The following is a 16,730-nucleotide window of genomic DNA, read 5'->3' as shown; positions in this document are numbered from 1 at the left end:
ATCCGATGGGCTCGAGCAGACTGGGTCTTACGTATTGAGCAGTGCAGTATGAATGTACAAGAGTATTGTGTACACTTCGATTCCTTGGCTATGTATGCCCCATCTATGGTTGCTGAGATGGAGGATAGAGTTTATCGCTTCGTGGCTGGGCTATGGCCGCACTTGATAGATGAGTGCACTACTGCTGTATTGCAACCAGGCATGGATATCTCTCGTATACAGGCGTATGCACAAAATTTGGAGGATCATAAATGCCAGCGGAGAATAAAGCGCGAGCGCGACCGGAGCCGTTGTAAGAGGGTTACATCTTTCGATATGGTTAGTGATTTCAGGGGAGGACAGAGACAGCAACATCCCAGGAATTCTTATCAGCCGGCATGGAGTGCACCTCAGCGATTTTTAGGTCCGAGGTTTGACCGGTCTTCTTATTCCGGAGAGGGCCAGAGTTCTAGGGCATCGGGTTCTCAGTACCGGCCAGAGTCAGGCCAGATGAGGCCCCCTTTGCCACGATGTACCCAGTGTGGCAAGTTACATGTAGGTCAGTGTCGGTTGGGCTCAGATGGTGTCTATACTTGTAGGCAGTCAGGCCACAGGATGAGGGAGTGCCCGATGGGGGTTGATACAGGTATGGTCTAGCCTACAGGATCTGTGGCTAGCTCTTCTTCTGTAGTGCGCCCTCCAGGGCAGGTTTTTTCAGACGCCAACAGGGCGAGGTAGGGGGAAGAGTGGAGCGTACAGCTCGAGCAGTCCTCAGCACCGCGTGTATGCATTGGCTGGTAGACAAGAATGTGAGACGTCTCCTGATGTTGTTACAGGTGTATTATCAGTTTCCTCCCATGATGTTTATGCACTGATTGATCCAGGCTCCACTTTATCATATGTTATGCCCTTTGTTGCCAGAAAGGTTGGGGTAGAGCCCGAGTTGATTAGACCTTTTGAGGTGTCTACGCCAGTTGGTGATCTGGTTATAGCTAGGTGGGTATACCGAGACTATGTTGTTATAGTTTATTACCGCCATACCGTAGCAGATCTAATTGAATTAGATATGATTGATTTTGATGTTATTATGGGCATGGAGTGGTTAGCTTGTTGTTATGCTAATGTTGATTGTAGAGCAAAGATAGTTCGATTTTAGTTTCCAGGCCAGCCAGTCCTAAAGTGGAAGGGCAATGCTGCTTCGCCTAGAGGTAGGTTTATTTCTTACCTTAAGGCAGAGAAGATGATCAGAAACGGGTATATTTTTCATCTACTTCGAGTTAAAGATGTGCAAGCAGAGTCGCCGACTCTTCAGTCTGTTCCTGTGGTTAATGAGTTCCCAGAAGTATTTCTAGATGAACTTCCAGGCATTCACCCAGAGAGGGAGATTGACTTTGCTATTGACCTATTGCCAGACACTCAGCCAATAACTATTCCTCCTTATAGGATGGCGCCTGCAGAGTTGAAGGAACAGTTGAAAGATTTGCTCGAGAAGGGCTTTATCAGGCCTAGTACATCACCATGGGGAGCGCCGGTGTTATTTGTGAGATAGAAGGATGGCTCTTTGCGAATGTGTATTGATTATAGGCAATTGAATAAAGTGATTTTAAAGAATAAGTATCCGCTCCCGAGGATCGATGATTTGTTCGATCAGTTGCAAGGCGCTCAATATTTCTCAAAGATAGACTTGAGATCAGGATATCACCAGGTCAGGGTCAAGGAAGAGGACATTCCGAAGACGACATTCCGAACTAGATATGGCCACAATGAGTTTCGTGTTATGTCGTTCTGGCTAACTAATTCCCCAGTTGTATTCATGGATTTGATGAATCGCGTATTCAGGCCCTTTCTAGATTTGTTCGTGATTGTGTTCATAGATGATATTCTGGTTTATTCGCCGTCAGAGGCCGATCATATAGAACATCTGCGAACAGTGCTTAGAATTCTTCAAGGTAAAGAGTGGTATGCCAAGTTTTCTAAGTGTGAGTTCTGGTTGAACTCTGTGGCTTTTCTGGCTCACATTATTTTAGAGGAAGGCATTAGAGTGGATACCCTGAAGATTGAGGCTGTGAAGAATTGGCCAAGGCCCATGGCACCAACAGAGATACGTAATTTCTTGGGCTTGGCAGGTTATTATAGGAGGTTTGTAGAAGGATTTTCTTCTCTTTCAGCCCCATTGACCAAATTGACTCCGAAATCAGCTAAGTTCCAGTGGACAGATGCTTGTGAGCAGTGTTTTCTGACATTGCAGGATAAGCTAACTTTAGCACCAGTTTTGACTCTTCCAGAAGGAGCAAATGGCTATGTGGTATATTTTGATGCTTCAGGTGTTGGATTGGGCTATGTATTGATGCAGCATGGTAAGGTTGTCACTTATGCTTCCAGACAGTTGAAGAAGCACGAGAAGAATTATCCAACCCATGATCTTGAGTTAGCGACAGTGATTCATGCCTTGAAGATATGGAGGCACTACTTATACGGTGTCCATGTTGATATCTATACTTATCATAAGAGTCTCCAGTACATCTTTATGAAGAAGGATTTGAACTTGCATCAGAGACGATGGTTGGAGAGGTTAAAAGATTATGATGTGGATAATCTGTATCATCCTGGGAAGGCTAATGTAGTAGTCGATGCCCTCAGTCGTAAATCTATGGGTAGCTTGTCTCACATATTTCCAGAGAGAAGAGAAATAGTCCGTGAGATTCATCGATTGGCTAGCCTTGTAGTTCGATTGCTAGATTTAGGTGATGCAGGAGTTATTGTTCAAGACACAGCGATATCATCCTTGGTAGAAAAGATAAAGGAGCATCAGTATGAGGATCTGGTTCTAGTTCATTACTGAGATACAACCCCTCAAAAAGAAAAGACACCCTTTGTGATCACAGGTGATGGAGTACTCGGATATCGAGGCAGATTGTGTGTCCCTAGTGTTGCAGGACTCCGTCAACAGGTTATGGCGGTAGCACACTACTCCCGCTATTCTATTCATCCAGGCTCAACAAAGATGTACCATGATCTCAAGGAAGTTTATTGGTCTGATGGTATGAAAAGAGATTAGCAGAATTTGTCGCTCAGTGTTCAAACAGTCTGTAGGTCAAAATAGAGCACCAGAAGCCTGGAGGTCTATTGCAGGTTATGGAGATTCCGACATGGAATTGGGAGGTAATTAATGTGAACTTCATTACAGGGTTGCCCCGAACTCAGCAGAAGTGTGATTCGATATGGGTCATAATTGATAGGCTCACAAAGTCAGCTCATTTTCTGCCTGTCCGAACTACTTATGCAGCTGACGATTATGCAAGGCTTTAATCTTAAGGAGATTGTACGACTCGATGGTGTTCCTTCAGCCATTATGTCAGATAGGGGAGCACGGTTCACCGCTAAAATCTGGAAGTCTTTTCAGCAGGGATTGGGGACTCAGGTGAGTCTTAGTACGGCGTTTCACCCCCAGACAGATGGACAAGCAGATCGTTTATACCGACCCTTGAGGGTATGCTTAGATCTTGTGTACTTGACTTCCAAGGCAGTTGGGATGATCATTTGCCTCTTATTGAGTTTGCGTACAGCAACAGTTATCATTCCAGTATTCAGATAGATCCTTATGAGGCCTTATATGTGCGGAGATGTAGATCGCCCATAGGATTGTTCAATGTCGGGGAGAATTAGCTACTAGGCCCATACCTAATTCAGCAAGCAGTTGATAAGGTGAAAGTGATTAGAGAGAGGTTGCTAACATCTTAGAGCCGACAGAAATCCTATGTGGATAATCGGCAACGTAAGCTAGAGTTCAAGATGGGCGACTGGGTATTCCTGAATATTTTTCCTATGAAGGGAGTGATAAGGTTTGGTAAGAAGGGTAAGTTGAGCCCTCGATATATTAGGCCATATAAGATCATTCGTATAGTGGGTACAATGCCATATGAACTTGGATTGCCTTCTGAGTTAGAATCGGTACATCCAGTATTTCATGTATCAATGCTTCGTAAATGTATCGGAGATCCTTCGAGAGTGATACCAGTGAATGACATCTAGGTGACCGAGTAGTAATCATATGAGGAAGTTCAAGTGGCTATATTGGACAGATAGGTCCGTCGGTTACGGGCCAAGGATGTAGCTTTGGTTAAAGTCTTGTGGAGGAGTAAGAATGTTAAGAAAGTGACTTGGGAAGCGGAAGAGGAAATGAAGACTGAGCACCCACATTTGTTCCTAGCTGTACAGGAGGTTCGATCTGAGACATCATAATCCAGAGGTATTATTTCATTTCAATTGTCGTGATTGGTCGTATGAGGCCATGGCATTGTTTATTATAGTATGTGGCCCTCTGTGGCATTATTTTAGGTTGTTGCGTGCAGGGTGGATTGGTATAAGTATAGGGGAAACTTTGCCGAAATTTTTATAACCCAGGATTGTTCGAACATTCAAGGACGAATGTTACTAAGGGGGAGAGAATCTGACACCCCTCATGTTCATAGTGGTAGAACCTATGGTTTCCTAGTCGGGTATGCCCTTGGAATAGAGACCCGAGCTCGAGTTTGGAGGTAGAAAATGTCTTACACTGTGTACAAGGGTACCAGCATATTCCTGGCAATCTATAGTGTTAAAAGTTGAGCGAATCAAGTCGACGCGATCGGAACTGAACCAGAAAAACCTGCAGGACACCAGTCATCATCGACGGGTCGTCGACACGTTCAACGGACCGTCGACGTGCGGTGTCGATGGGATCCCGCAGCCATGCCTCTGCAGGCACAGGTCGATGCGCAAGTCGACGGACCGTCGACCCGCTCGTCGAACCGGACCGCTGTAGCCTTTTTGGCTTCCAAGTATAAATAGGTGGTCCACGACCCTATTTCTTATTTTCCTTCTTCCAAAAATCAAAAAACCCTAATATATTATCTCCTAATATTTTCAATCATATTAGTGAATATTTGAGAAGACCCGAACCCTGTAAACCCGAGATGATGAAGAAGAAGGTTGCTTCTAGGGTTTCTTCAAGTTGTGGAGTTTAGGGAGTGGAAGTTGAAGTGATTATTGGGATTTTTGACCCCTCAAGGTATGTAAATGATTTCTACCCTTATATTTAAGTTGGTTATCCAAAGTTTAGTCATGTTAAGTGAAGATAAGGTAATTGTGGAAGTGTTAAGTTGATGAAGGGCAATGTAGTAATATAGGGTTGTTTTAGGAGATGATTGCAAACGAGTTTACATATATTTTAATATATCTATATATAAATATATATATATATATATATATATATATATATATATATAAATATATATATATATATATATATATATATATATATATATATATATATATATATATATATATATATATATATATGTATATATATCTGTGTGTGTGTGTGTGTGTGTGTGTGTGAGTGTGTTGTCATTGTTGATGTGAGTATTGTAGTTGATGTGGCATCGAATGAGAAGTTGGAGAGTTGTAAGCTTACAAGGAAATTATTGTTTATAGTTCGCTGAGCTTTATACGCATTGGAGGATGGCTAGTAAGCGAAATAAATAGCCTAATTACGCCCTATGTTATCTTAATTGTACACTTGCAAGTTCAAGAGGTAGAAGTTGGGTGACTGCGTATACTTTAAGGTATGATAAGACTAACCTTTCCTTCTTTTGGCATGATCCTATGATATGATCCAACAAGAGAGTAAGCGAAATTGCATATTATTCTACTCTTAGAAATATTAGGAGTACTTCAGTCTTTGATGTTCATGTACCCCATTTATGAGTAATCCTTCTGCTCATGTAGTTTATTCATGCATTACATTTATTATATATTATGTATATTAACCAGTGACTAGAAGGCGTTATATACGCATACATATCAGGCGTTACACACGCGAATATTAGATATATGCAAAGTATGAGAAGAGATATAGGCGTCATATATGCATTACCACTATGATGATGATATTGATAATGGCCACAGAGGAGCCAATATGATATGACGAGATGACATAGAGGCTTACAGGCGTTATATACGCACATACATCAGGCGTTATATACGCACTCATATAGAGGCAAGGTCATCATTGACAGGTATGAGCATGCATATTATGTGCCCACAGAGGCATTATCAGTTACGCAAATTTATGCAGATTTAGGCAGATACTAGTTCATACAAGTACATGCAGTCAGTCATTTAAGCTTATGAGTTCAAATCTTATCCACGATACTCATGTGTATATATATGTTGTTGCTATTATGCCTAACATACTCGGTACATTATCCGTATTGACTCCCTATTGCTCGGGGGACTCCGTTCATGCCTGCAGGTACACGGACACAGACAGGTGGTCCAGCTCAGTAGGACCTCTAGATCTATGTCACGACCCAACCGGAGAGCCGCGACGGGCACCCGGTGCTAACCCACCCGGGCACCTCTTATCACACTTTCACATTTACATCTAGGTGAGCCACGTAGCTAATTCATATTTTCCATCCATTATTCATACTAATGCCATTGGGCAACGATACATATATATATATATATCACCATCAATAACAATTCCCATATCAATGTACATAAGCCGACGAGGCTAACAAAATGATATACACAAGACTAGCTGACAAGTCCAAATACATCTACCCATATACACATGTCTATGAGCCTCTAAGGAGAGTATGTCATATCATATAGGCAGGACAGGACCCCGCTAGGCCCATAAATATGTACACAAAAGAATAAATACCAAAAGCTGTAGCTCCAAATGAAATGGAGCTCTGCTATGTAGTCCCTGAGTAATAAAGCTACGGATCAAGCCTGTCTCCCTGGCCACCTGCGGGCATGACGCAGCGTCCACAAACAAAAGGACGTCAGTACGAAGAATGTACTGAGTATGTAAAGCATGATCAACATCATTATGAAAGCATAATAGAAAACATAGGAAATAGCATAGGATGGGAGATAACAGTATCATCGTCATAAACACTTACTTGCTTTTCATAGGGACTTTCCATTTCTAATGCGTGATTGTGCACATACATCCGTATCCGTTTCCGTACTCATTTTCATTTCGTATTCATATACATAGTATACCCGACCATGAAGGTTCGGTGTTTCACATACCTGGCCCTACCAAGGCTCAGGGTCATACATACCTGGCCCTATCAAGGCTCAGGGTCGTCCGTACCCAACTGCACTGGTGCGCACGCAATATATATATATATATATATATATATATATATATATATATATATATATATATATATATATATATATATATTCTACCCGGCCATATAAGCTCGGGGTTTCATAATAGCCATAGATACGCACGTATACATAAAGCCCATAAGCATCTTTAGCATCATTACTATCGTCGTTCATTACATCTATCTTTAGAGGATTACTCATCATAAGAGGAATTTAGTACAATCATAACATGTCGAGAATCATGAGCTTAGTAGCTTTTAAAGATAGAATCATTTGGAGGACATCATAGGCTCATAGAAGATTAGATATTTGGCCAAAAAACCATGCCTTATGAAACAAGGGTTAGCCTTACACACCTTTCCGTTCAACTATTCTATCACTTGCACGTTCTCCTTCAATGTTCACGTTTCTACCTTCATTAGAGTTATACTATCATTAGAAAATCGATAGCTTAGCATACATGACTAAAGCTCGAGAAAATTGGACAGCATCTCCTTTATTTATATGACTTCCTCCATATCATTTATCAACTCCCAAACATCAATAATAACATTCACAATATCATAACAATACTCTTTATTCACGTACATTATACTTACTTCTCAATTCACTTCCAATCATCCATATCCATGGTCATAGCACACGATTACATTCATTCATATACAATGTCTATCCCATGTTCTTAAAATCATTTATGACATAAACATAATCACAACACATCAAGAATCATGACTCAATCTAAGTTATTACTCAAAAATGACACTATTCCCATATTCATGACCCATTTTCTATATCCTTCTACAATCAAAGTGTTTCAACTTCTTAATACCTTAAATAACATGGAAAGACCATATAACTTACCTTAGATGGTGTAGGAATAAGCCTTGTGTAGAAATACTTCACTCGAGCCAAAACCCTAGTTCACCTCCAATGAAATTTCTTTACTTGGATGATCTCTAATGAGTTTCATACACTTGGTTTTCTTAGTTGATGAAGTTGATCATAAATTTCTCTTGAGTTCTTATGGATGAAGAGTGGAGAGGATTCTAGAGAGTTCTTGAAGTGTTGGGTGAAAATGAAATAAAATAATGAACTTGGTCCCCTTTTTAATAACTTAAAAATCTGACCTGTCGGGAAAATATACGGACACTTATACGGTCCGTATAAGTGACCGTGAAATCACCCCTTTAATATCTCGCTTCTGTGACCATTATACGACACATTATACGATCTGTATAGTTTTATACGGTCCGTATAAGTGACCATATAATCCCATCAGTGAGGGAACTTCACTGTGACGATTCTGCGGACTATTATACGGACCGTATAATTAGCCATGTAACCAATCTTCTCTCTGATCTTGTTCTCGTCACTTCGTTTGATCTCCAATCCTTATGGAACCTTCTTGAATCTTGTTTAACACCTCATTAACGATCTAAGAGACGTTACAATGCTTCTCCAAAACACTATTAAATCATCATTAACTTGTTACTCGTAAATCCCTTCCTATACACATCGTATGCCTTGCCCTCTCTTGGCAAACTTTCTCATCTTACTCCGAATGTCTTTGGAAATCTCAATTAGGGTCATCAAATGTCATTTCTCAGTTATTGCAATACCGTATACTTCGTGCCCTTCGTTATTCTATTCACTGTACATCAACGGAAAATTTTTCGAGGTGTAACATTCTTCCCCCCTTAAGAACATTCGACCTCGAATGTTAGGTTCTCGGGGATTCTATAAAAATTTCACCAGAGTTTCCCCTGTAATATGGCACTACCATCCTGTCACAACAGCCCATAATAACAATGCCTCACTGGGCCACAACATAATAGCAATAGAGTTTGGCCAAACACTACCCAAATGCATTAAAGGGAAAACATACATACCTCATAATCTTGATGTCTCATCTTGGATGTCTCCCGGGGGTTGGAATAAGTGCGGGTACTTGGATTTCATATTTTTTTATGCTTCACATGTCATTTATTTTCGGTCATTATTTCTCCATAAAACCTTAATTGAGGCCACTTCTTTGTTTCTAAGCCTCCGTACTTGTGTATCTAATATGCCAATGGGTACCTCTTCATAAGTCAACTTTTCTGTCACTTGAACTTTATTTACTGGCACGATCCTAGTAGGATCTACAACACATTTACGAAGCATTGAGACATGGAAAACTAGGTGAACTGACTCCAAATAGGGAGGTAGATCTAATTCGTAAGCCTCTTTGCCTACCTTGCACACAATCTCATAAGGCCCAATGTATCGGGGACTAAGCTTCCCCTTTTTGCCAAATCTGATTACACCCTTCATTGGCGACACTTTTAAGAATACCCAATCTTTCACTTGGAACTCTAAGTCCCTTCGACGATTATCTGCATATGACTTTTGACGACTTTAGGCTGATAATAACTGATCTTGTATGAGCTTAACTTTCTCTATGGCTTGCCGGACCAAGTCTAGCCCTATCAATTTAGTCTCTCCTAATTTTGGTGCTCGATTTTAACTTGTTGACAGTTGGGACAGTGAGCTACCAATTTCGCTATATCTGTCTTCATCCCATTCCACCAATATATAGATTTAAGATCATGGTACATTTTCGTTGCTCCGGGGTGGACAAAATAGCGGGAGCAATGGGCTTCCCTCAATATTTGGTGGCGTAACCCTGCCACATCAGGAACACATAATCTTCCTCGGCATCGGAAAACTCCGTCTCCTGCAATCTCAAATGATGACTTCTCCTTCTGAGGGACTGTATCTCTGTAATGCATTAGCATGGGATCTTCGTATTGTCGCTCTTTCACTTCCACTACTAGCGACGAGACTACTGAATTCTGAATGGTTGTTCCTCTGCTACCAGAGTCCACTACTCGAACTCCTAGGCTAGCTAACTGATGGAGCTCATTAGCCATTTCTCTTTTCTCTGGTCGTACATCACACAAACTTCCCATGGATCTACGGCTAAGAGCATCAGCCACAACATTTGCCTTTCCAGGGTGATATAGGATATCAACATCGTAATCGTTTAGCAATTCCAACCATCGTCGTTACCGCAAATTCAACTCTTTTTACTTGATGATATACTGAAGGCTCTTATGTGTCATGACCCGACTAGGGGCCGTGACGAGTACCCGATACTTGTACCGAGCACCCCTTGCCTATCCTTTTAATTTTTCCTCTTAGCAGGCCGTATGAACTGTGCCACATATTTTTTTTTTGAACATTAACATTAGCGGCGTCATTCTGAACATAGACTAATAAACTTCGTTATCACTTATACATCAACATTAGCATGCTAGAACACCATATATCTAATTGTACCTGACTGACTGTACATATCTGTCTACGAGCCTCTAGACATAGTACACTTATACATAGAAAGGGTCGAGTACTGTCGTGCCCGAAAATACATACACAAAATAGTACCACAAAAGTGGGGCTCCGGAACAACTGGAGCGGTGTCAACACTGCTGGTAAGGCTTCTAAGGATCAAATCCGCCTGTCTGCTGACCTGCGCGGCATGAAACGCAGCGTCCACAAGAAGGGACGTCAGTACGAATACTGAACCGAGTATGTAAGGCATGAATAGTTGCATACGGAAAGTATAAAACGGAAATAACGACATAAGAGAATAATAGCACATGTCCTGAGGTAGAAACATAACCTGTATATATATATATACCCTTGGCAGGTGCTATGCGTACTTAGCTTTCCTTTAAGAATCTTTCCTTGTTCATATACATATACATATAAAATAGGACATCTCATATTGCCGAGGCGTCGACAGCCGATCCATTTAACCATAAATATACACATCCCGCGTCCGGGCATCCCGCGTTCGGGACGATATCATATCATGTAATGCCAACTGATCAGGTGGATATGCGTTCATAACGCTCTGCCCTTACCTCCATTTTCCCCGTGTACACATGCATATATCAGCGTCTATAGCGCTCTAGCTCTTTTATCATATACATATACGTGTGTCGTGTAGGTACATCAGCGTCTATAGCGCTCTGGTGCTTTTATCATATACATATATGTGTATCATGTGCATCTATCAGCGTCTATAGCGCTGTAGCTCTTTCGTCATGTGCATGTTTTAAAAATATATACACATATCTTACATACATTTACATGTCTTATATGCATTTACGTATCCTATATACATATGTCTCATAGGCATGCAGGAAAGCCCAAAGAAGAATCATGTAGTCATCGAAGTGACGTAATGGTCGGTGACCTCCGATTATATTATAGAATACTCGTGATCGCTTCGTCTCACCTTGAAGGAACGAGTATTTTAAGGTGAGACTACCAACGGGGAATAATATTAAAGTAAACGTAGAATGAAATCGGGGCATCATAGATGACAGTTCATAGACTTTGAAATCTTTTAGAAAATAAAGTCATAGCTAGGAAATATAAATAAGATTCAAAAATTAGTTTATCATTTTCATGTTTACATAAGATACTTAGCTTAGTCATCTTAGTCATAGAGTCGTTCCGGTAGTACGTATCATAGGCATATTATCTTATCTAACATCATTGTTATCATTATCATCATGGAAGTGCCCTCGTTAGAGGAGTCATAGTATTTATCATTTGGTAACGAAATCGGGATCAAAGGTTCCCTTTGGATTCACTTCAAGTAAGTCAAGCAAGACTGTAAGGAAAAATCCGAGAGTAGCGGGCCCACCTCGGGCCGGATGGGGTGACGTATATGATTTACATATATTACGTGTCATGTCATTACTTGTGAGGGTCCTAGGGTAATCGGGTCCCACTTATGCAAGTTCTAGGGGTTTAAGAGGTCTTTCCATCATTTGCACACTTTCTAGTTTAATTCCATTGAACAAAAAGTGGAAAACTTTGGATGCGGATTCCGGGGAAGAGAGTTGTCCCCGAGGCGCGTACCCAACTTATTACGTCTAAGACATGCCATAGAAAGAAGGGTGAAACCTTACATACCTCTTTCCGCTTCTTTTGCTATTCCGAATTCACGTTGCAATCTCGTCAAAATCTGCAAATTGGTCATGTTTACCAAAACTCTTATTAGGATACTTAGAGTTGAATTCTTAAGGAAACATTTGGCTACCGAAATTTCGGCAGCACTTCCCCTATAAATACTCCATCCCACCAAGTTCAACTTGGCTAATTTCAATCAACAACAAACCCGGGAATTCAAACCCGGCCAAAATATCAACCACAATCCCAACAACAACAATACTAACAACTTCCATATTCAATTAACTTACTACTTCTTCCAAAAACTTTCTAACTTTAATGAAAACAATAACAACCTCATGATCTATATTCCAACAACATCATACTAACCACATTACCTTCCATGCATGCAAGAACCTTACATTCAATTCACATAACTTCTAAAACAAACCTCCACCTACTTCAACTTCACAAGATTATTATGCATTCATTAGCAATCTAGCATCCACAATTCAACTACAACCAAAGCATTAAATAGAATTGACTCCTTTTCTTCCATATTACTCTACAACTACACGGCCAACATCAAGCATACACACTACAACCTCTCCAAATTTATTCAACTTCCATTTTCCACATATCATTCACAACAATAACAACCAAACACTAGATAAATTAATTAAAACACAATTTCTACACACATATACATGTTCCATACCTCACGGCCACACCCCTATTTTTATCTCTTTCATGAATTTCATCCATTTTAACATACTACAACACATATAAACCATTCATAACACATAAAGAAAGATCAAAACTCACCTTTCTTCTTCAACTTCTCACTTGACTACAACTTGGCAATTTGTATGATTTTGAATCTTTCTTGCTCCAACAACAACTCCACCTTGTTAAGCACCCTTTACTTGATAGGGATTGATTTTTGAAGAATTTGTATCAATTTTTCTCATGGACTTTCTCTATGGCCGAAATGGCCTTAAGCTTTTCTCTTCTTTCTCTTGTTCTTCTTTTCTTGAAACCTCTAGAACTTATTGTGATAAGGATGACTTAGTCATCCTTTTATTGACCAAATTTTATTTAATATTGGCTTGGGTCACAACCATGGCCGGTTGGGCCTCACAAATTTGGGCCTTATTATTATTTGTTTTTTTTTTTGGGCCAACTCGGTTTGGTCCCGAGTTGGGCCTAGCCCACTGACCTTTCGACCTTAAAACATTCATATCTCCTTGTACCGACGTCACCTTGGGACCCACGACCAATGGTTGGAAAGCTAATTCAGTTATCTACAACTTCCATTTCTTGGTACTTTTCCAAATTCCAAACTTATAATACCGTTTTTGCCCCTTGACGTCAGATCACCCGAAAACGTTTTCTTAAAAATATTCGTTTGGAGGACTTCCACTTTGATTTGGCCCAAGGGTCCTTCTTGAGTCGTGTTTAACTTCTCATATGTGATTCATATGAATTTTCAGATGTCCCAAAAAAAATCTCGATGTGTGGGTCCCACCTCAGCAAATAATCTGACGTTCAAAAATACGGGATATAACATTATGATCTGTGTAAATATCCACATGAACACCATACAAGTAATTTCTCCACATCTTTAATGCATGAATCGCTGCAGCCAATTCAAGGTCATGGGTTGGATAATTTTTCTCATGTTTTCGTAATTGCCTTGAAGCATACACAATCACCTTACCATGTTGCATCAACACACAACCTAGCCCATTTCCCGAAGCATCGCAATAAAAAACATAACCTTCCAATCCCTCTGGAAGTGTCAGGACTGGGATAGAAGTCAATCTATCTTTTAGCTCTTGGAAACTACATTCACAAGCATCTGTCCATTGAAACTTAGCCGATTTCTGTGTCAGCTTTGTGAGTGGTGTAGAAATAGAAGAAAAACCTTCAACAAATCTCCTGTAATAACCTGCTAAGCCCTGGAATCTATGAACCTCCGTAGGAGTTGTGGGCCTTGGCCAAGTCTTCACGGCATCAATCTTTTGGCTATCTACCCTTATACCATCGGCTGAAACAATGTGCCCTAGAAATGTCACTGAGTTCAACCAAAACTCACACTTAGAAAATTTTGCAAACAACTCTCAAGTTTGAAGAATTCTAAGGACAGTACGCAAATGATCCGCATGTTCTGTCTCGGATCTGGAAAACACCAAGATATCGTCGATGAATACAATCAGAAATAAATCTAGGAAGGGCCTGAACACATCGTTCGTAAAATCCATAAATACTGCTGGTGCATTAGTTAGCCCAAATGACATTACGCAGAACTCAACATGGCTATATCTTGTTTTGAAGGCTGTCTTAGGGATATCTTTCTCCCTGACTCTCACCTGATGATACCCGGACCTCAAATATATCTTGGAAAACCATTTGGCACCTTGTAATTGATCAAATAAGTCATAAATCCTCGGAAAAGGATATTTATTCTTAATCTTCACCTTATTCAGTTGCCGATAGTCAATGGACATTCTCAAGGAGCCATATTTCTTTCGGACAAACAATACGGGTGCTCCCTGTTACACCTTAGAAAATTCCCTGTTAGCGTATAGTGAATAGGCTAGCGAAGAAGACGATGTATACGATGATATTATAAGTAAGAGATAGCATTTGATGATCTCAATCGAGATTCGAAGACATTAGACATAAAGAAAGGAGTTTGACGAAGGAAGTAAAGGATATGTTATGTGCCGGGTAAGAATTACGAGCGGCGAGTTAATGTTGGAATAACGACGACTTGGAGATGAGTCATAACGTCCCCTAGATTGGTGTCGAAGTATATTGAACAAGTGTTAAGAAGGTTACATAAGGATCGGAGATCAAACGAGTCGACGAAAACAAGTTCCGGAAAGCTGGACATTATACGGCCAGACATACTGGCTGTATAACATTCACGGACCGTATGTCCAGGCCATAGATTCAGTCCAAAATAGCATACCTCACTGGACCAAACATACAGTCAGTGAAAAATATACGGACCGTATGTTGGTCCGTATAAGTTGGTCGGGATAGCTTTTGTGATTTAATATAAGGGACCCTTGTCATTTCATTTTCATTTCATCCTACTCTCCACGTATAAAGAAGCCTCTAGAATATTCCCTAACCTTCATCCACAAGAAAATCAAAGGAAATCCATGATCAACAACAACAAATCCATGAAAACAAGTGTATGAAACCTAACCAAAGTTCATCTACCTCAAGAAATATAAAGAGAAGTGAAGTAGGGTTTTGGTGGTAGAAGGATCTCACCACTCAAGACTTGTTCATCCATCACCTAAGGTAAGTTTCATGACTATATAATGTTTTTTAAGGTATTGGAAGGCTAAGATACTTGAATTGTAGAAAGACATAGAAAATGGGTCATAAATGAGTGAATAGTGTCATGGTTGAATAAGGGTTGGATTGAATCATGAATGTTGATATGTTGTGATTATGAATACATTATAAATGACGTTTAGACCATGAAATAAGTATTATATATGAGAAAATGCGATAATGAGTTATAACCACAAATGTGGAGAAATTGAAGAGAAATGATGAATTGTGGTCAATGTATATAAATGATGATTGTTGATTGCAATATCGTGAGTCTTGTTGTGAACGTTTGAGAGTTCAAATAGAACATGGGAAAAGTAGTATGAACAAAGGAAATGCTTCCCAATATTCCTTAGAAACATTAGCACATTCTTATAGTCGATTAACTAACGTTAATGCGAATACTCTCTTGAAGGTAGAAACGTGACATTGAAGAAGAACAAGCGAGCGATAGGTTGGTTAAACGTAAAAGGTATGTGAGGATAGTCCTTTCTTTCTATGGTATGATTCTCCTTTCTCTCCATGAATTCTCTATATATCCCGAAAAGTCAAGAGTCTATGATTATGATTAACTATATGAAAGAAGAGATATGTTATGAGTCCAGTGATGATAAGCTTGAGTCTAAAGACTCCAGAGTTCATGTTATGGCGTTCCTATAATGCTAATGATGTCGTATGTTGTAAACACTCACCTTATACACTATTCCCTTCGAGGTGTGGCAGAATACCATTAAGTTGAGCATGTCATGTATTGTATACACTCACTTTATGTATTGTCCCTTCAAGGTTAGGCAGAGTACCATAAGGCCGATGATGTTGTGCACTGTACATACTAACCTTATATTCTACTTCCTTCAAGGTGAGGCAGAATGCTTGTGAATGCTCCATAATGAAATCGGCGGATCACGATCCTACGTCACCCCGATAAAGTATGGTTGTCCTTGAGTCCTCATGCATGTATTATGATGAGCATACTATGATGAGTATATTAGGATGACTATATTATGACGAGCATGATGATGATATTACACCGTCCCTATATGGTCGGGCAGATATACACACCACTATAGTGGGCAGCTTATACCCCGGACGCGGGAGGCCTGGACGCAGGCTAATGATTATCGCACCGTACCTACATGGACGGGCAGCTTATATGTTATGTCCCGTATTTTCGTATAACGGGAAATCAAGAAATAAATAAGACTTGTGTGTGTTGAGGAAATAATTTGATTCAAGTTGCTATGCTCATGTTGATTATGGAATCATTGATGTCAAGA

Source organism: Lycium barbarum, chromosome 8 (genome assembly GCF_019175385.1).
Source record: "Lycium barbarum isolate Lr01 chromosome 8, ASM1917538v2, whole genome shotgun sequence".
Classification (NCBI taxonomy): domain Eukaryota; kingdom Viridiplantae; phylum Streptophyta; class Magnoliopsida; order Solanales; family Solanaceae; genus Lycium; species Lycium barbarum.
This window is presented reverse-complemented; position numbering follows the sequence as displayed.